The following is a 5000-nucleotide window of genomic DNA, read 5'->3' as shown; positions in this document are numbered from 1 at the left end:
TGTGCCTTAACCTAACCCGTATTGTGCCTTAACCTAACCCGTATTGTGCCTTAACCTAACCCGTATTGTGCCTTAACCTAACCCGTATTGTGCCTTAACCTAACCCGTATTGTGCCTTAACCTAACCCGTATTGTGCCTTAACCTAACCCGTATTGTGCCTTAACCTAACCCGTATTGTGCCTTAACCTAACCCACGTTGTGCCTTAACCTAACCCACGTTGTGCCTTAACCTAACCCACGTTGTGCCTTAACCTAACCCACGTTGTGCCTTAACCTAACCCACGTTGTGCCTTAACCTAACCCACGTTGTGCCTTAACCTAACCCACGTTGTGCCTTAACCTAACCCGTATTGTGCCTTAACCTAACCCGTATTGTGCCTTAACCTAACCCGTATTGTGCCTTAACCTAACCCGTATTGTGCCTTAACCTAACCCGTATTGTGCCTTAACCTAACCCGTATTGTGCCTTAACCTAACCCGTATTGTGCCTTAACCTAACCCGTATTGTGCCTTAACCTAACCCACGTTGTGCCTTAACCTAACCCACGTTGTGCCTTAACCTAACCCACGTTGTGCCTTAACCTAACCCACGTTGTGCCTTAACCTAACCCACGTTGTGCCTTAACCTAACCCACGTTGTGCCTTAACCTAACCCACGTTGTGCCTTAACCTAACCCACGTTGTGCCTTAACCTAACCCATATTGTGCCTTAACCTAACCCATATTGTGCCTTAACCTAACCCATATTGTGCCTTAACCTAACCCATATTGTGCCTTAACCTAACCCATATTGTGCCTTAACCTAACCCATATTGTGCCTTAACCTAACCCATATTGTGCCTTAACCTAACCCATATTGTGCCTTAACCTAACCCATATTGTGCCTTAACCTAACCCATATTGTGCCTTAACCTAACCCATATTGTGCCTTAACCTAACCCGTATTGTGCCTTAACCTAACCCGTATTGTGCCTTAACCTAACCCGTATTGTGCCTTAACCTAACCCGTATTGTGCCTTAACCTAACCCGTATTGTGCCTTAACCTAACCCGTATTGTGCCTTAACCTAACCCGTATTGTGCCTTAACCTAACCCGTATTGTGCCTTAACCTAACCCGTATTGTGCCTTAACCTAACCCGTATTGTGCCTTAACCTAACCCGTATTGTGCCTTAACCTAACCCGTATTGTGCCTTAACCTAACCCGTATTGTGCCTTAACCTAACCCGTATTGTGCCTTAACCTAACCCGTATTGTGCCTTAACCTAACCCGTATTGTGCCTTAACCTAACCCGTATTGTGCCTTAACCTAACCCACGTTGTGCCTTAACCTAACCCACGTTGTGCCTTAACCTAACCCACGTTGTGCCTTAACCTAACCCACGTTGTGCCTTAACCTAACCCACGTTGTGCCTTAACCTAACCCACGTTGTGCCTTAACCTAACCCACGTTGTGCCTTAACCTAACCCACGTTGTGCCTTAACCTAACCCACGTTGTGCCTTAACCTAACCCACGTTGTGCCTTAACCTAACCCACATTGTGCCTTAACCTAACCCATATTGTGCCTTAACCTAACCCATATTGTGCCTTAACCTAACCCATATTGTGCCTTAACCTAACCCATATTGTGCCTTAACCTAACCCATATCGTGCCTTAACCTAACCCATATTGTGCCTTAACCTAACCCATATTGTGCCTTAACCTAACCCATATTGTGCCTTAACCTAACCCATATTGTGCCTTAACCTAACCCATATTGTGCCTTAACCTAACCCATATTGTGCCTTAACCTAACCCATATTGTGCCTTAACCTAACCCATATTGTGCCTTAACCTAACCCATATTGTGCCTTAACCTAACCCATATTGTGCCTTAACCTAACCCATATTGTGCCTTAACCTAACCCATATTGTGCCTTAACCTAACCCATATTGTGCCTTAACCTAACCCATATTGTGCCTTAACCTAACCCATATTGTGCCTTAACCTAACCCATATTGTGCCTTAACCTAACCCATATTGTGCCTTAACCTAACCCATATTGTGCCTTAACCTAACCCATATTGTGCCTTAACCTAACCCATATTGTGCCTTAACCTAACCCATATTGTGCCTTAACCTAACCCATATTGTGCCTTAACCTAACCTATATTGCGCCTTAACCTAACCCATGTTGCGCCTTAACCTAACCTATGTTGCGCCTTAACCTAACCTATGTTGCGCCTTAACCTAACCTATGTTGCGCCTTAACCTAACCTATATTGCGCCTTAACCTAACCTATATTGCGCCTTAACCTAACCTATATTGCGCCTTAACCTAACCTATATTGCGCCTTAACCTAACCTATATTGCGCCTTAACCTAACCTACGTTGCGCCTTAACCTAACCCACGTTGCGCCTTAACCTAACCCACGTTGCGCCTTAACCCAACCCACGTTGCGCCTTAACCCAACCCACGTTGCGCCTTAACCCAACCCACGTTGGGCCTTAACCCAACCCACGTTGCGCCTTAACCCAACCCACGTTGGGCCTTAACCCAACACACGTTGGGCCTTAACCCAACACACGTTGGGCCTTAACCCAACACACGTTGGGCCTTAACCCAACACACGTTGGGCCTTAACCCAACACACGTTGGGCCTTAACCCAACACACGTTGGGCCTTAACCCAACACACGTTGGGCCTTAACCCAACACACGTTGGGCCTTAACCCAACACACGTTGGGCCTTAACCCAACACACGTTGGGCCTTAACCCAACACACGTTGGGCCTTAACCCAACACACGTTGGGCCTTAACCCAACACACGTTGGGCCTTAACCCAACACACGTTGGGCCTTAACCCGCTCTGTAATTGTCATACGACGCGTTAAATTAGTGTAGTGTTGCCTAACTGCAACCCCCGCAATATAGTTTGCTACTCGCACTGCCTGGTCCCCAGTGTATCGCTTCATGTTAAACACCTTGCAGCGATACACTGTAATGTGGATGGCAGCAGGACGTACATGCTCAATGCCCTTCGCAGTTGTTCATTGGCATTCGCATGGCGAAGCACTTAGCCTACGCTGTGGTACGGCCTGTGTCAACTGTCCGCTGATGTTGTACGTCCAAATCACACACTGTACTGCACATTGGTCCTCATGTACTGAATGATACATCGTGGTACATGTGACCGTACAACGACTGCGCCAACAACGGCGAACCATGCGGTCCAACTGTTGTGCACTCAGCTATGTGTCGTCTCCCTATAAGAGCCGGATTGCAGTGTGGTATGCCCTGGATGGCGATCAGCATGAGCCGTCTGTTGATGTAGTGGCGCGTGTTGTCAGACGTAGTCGTCTCTTCTCACACACCGTGACAGCATGGTGCACTGCGTTCCACATCTGCGACATGCGACAGAGGCCGGTTGACAGTCGTTCGCGCAATGGACATCGCATACGTACGGGGGCCACCTTCCACGTGTTCGCGAAGCGTGCACATGTTGTTGCGTGTATGTGGGCAGACATAGTGTGTCGTGACACCTGACACAGGCATGCAACAATCGTTGAATTTGCAAATGGCGATGGACGTCTACGTTTGCTGGTGACGTTACGCAAATGAACAACTGGTAAACCGTTGTGGTGCGGTTGTTCTCGCTAGAGGTGAATCAGTGATGGCGACGATCGGTTGAGCTACCAACCGGTTGTTTCAGCGATACCCACCATGCCCACGAACGTGAATGGCATGTGGGTGTGAAGCGATACGCGGCGGTGGCTGGGTGGGACCGTCCCCGGCCGGTGAGGGGGGGCCTCCCGGCGTGCTGGCCGCGCGGTGCGTGGGCGCACGCGCTACAGCCGGCTGGTGGGGGCGGCCAGTGGCAGGCGCGCCGGCCGACGGAGGCGGCAGGCGGCGCAGCTGCGCGCCGGCGCACCCTGCACGCGGCGCCGTGCGGCCAAAGTAGGTCCTCGCGGGCCCGGTGCGAAGCGCGGTGGACATCTGCAGTGTGCTGGTCCGATTGAGGACTGTGTGCGCTGAGGATGCGCCGCCGCCCGGCGCTCGGCGCCGCGACGCCGTCTGCTGCTCGGTCGCCTCTGCGGTTCTCGCAGGTGGTTTGTATCGCAGCTGTGCGGACGTGTTGGCGCGTGCGCTGTGCTGGGAGAGTTCGCTTCGGCACCCAAGTGGGGCTTTTGTCCTTCTGTGGCGCTGGCGTTGGAGCTGCCGGCCACCGTAGGTGGCGCGTGTTGTCTCCCGCCGGCAATGCCACGACAGCACGCTCCCGGGCCTCTGTCGGCAGCGGCAAGCTCAGTTGGGAGCACGGGTGGTCGCACCTAAAGCGTCTACTCGCCAAACTCCGGGCGATTGCGCCTCTCTCGAACCCGACCAAGTACTTAGGACGGCGCTGCGCGCCGCCGGGACCTGAGAGGGTTTCGAGGTGTATCGTGCAGGGGAGCTCAGCCTCCTCCTGTTTGCAGAATAATTGAGCGGACGCTTGCGTGTTCGCGCGGGCCCCCGGGACACACTCCCGGGCGGCCGGCTGCTCAGCTCTAGTTGACGCAGCTCCCTGGTTGATCCTGCCAGTAGTCATATGCTTGTCTCAAAGATTAAGCCATGCATGTCTCAGTACAAGCCGCATTAAGGTGAAACCGCGAATGGCTCATTAAATCAGTTATGGTTCCTTAGATCGTACCCACGTTACTTGGATAACTGTGGTAATTCTAGAGCTAATACATGCAAACAGAGTCCCGACCAGAGATGGAAGGGACGCTTTTATTAGATCAAAACCAATCGGTCGGCTCGTCCGGTCCGTTTGCCTTGGTGACTCTGAATAACTTTGGGCTGATCGCACGGTCCTCGTACCGGCGACGCATCTTTCAAATGTCTGCCTTATCAACTGTCGATGGTAGGTTCTGCGCCTACCATGGTTGTAACGGGTAACGGGGAATCAGCGTTCGATTCCGGAGAGGGAGCCTGAGAAACGGCTACCACATCCAAGGAAGGCAGCAGGCGCGCAAATT

General features: G+C 51.7%; 1 non-coding gene across 1 annotated transcript in view; it reads left to right on the top strand.

Moving 5' to 3' along the window:
* The first annotated feature begins 4543 nt into the window (after positions 1–4543).
* The window catches only part of LOC124573770, a 1910-nt gene continuing 1453 nt past the window's right edge, over positions 4544–5000 (top strand). Inside the window, exon 1 of the ribosomal RNA XR_006972123.1 lies at positions 4544–5000. This exon is cut by the window's right edge and continues 1453 nt beyond it. This is a non-coding gene — a ribosomal RNA (small subunit ribosomal RNA).

This window comes from Schistocerca americana, unplaced genomic scaffold (genome assembly GCF_021461395.2).
Source record: "Schistocerca americana isolate TAMUIC-IGC-003095 unplaced genomic scaffold, iqSchAmer2.1 HiC_scaffold_196, whole genome shotgun sequence".
NCBI classification, from domain to species: domain Eukaryota; kingdom Metazoa; phylum Arthropoda; class Insecta; order Orthoptera; family Acrididae; genus Schistocerca; species Schistocerca americana.
This window is presented reverse-complemented; position numbering and strand designations above follow the sequence as displayed.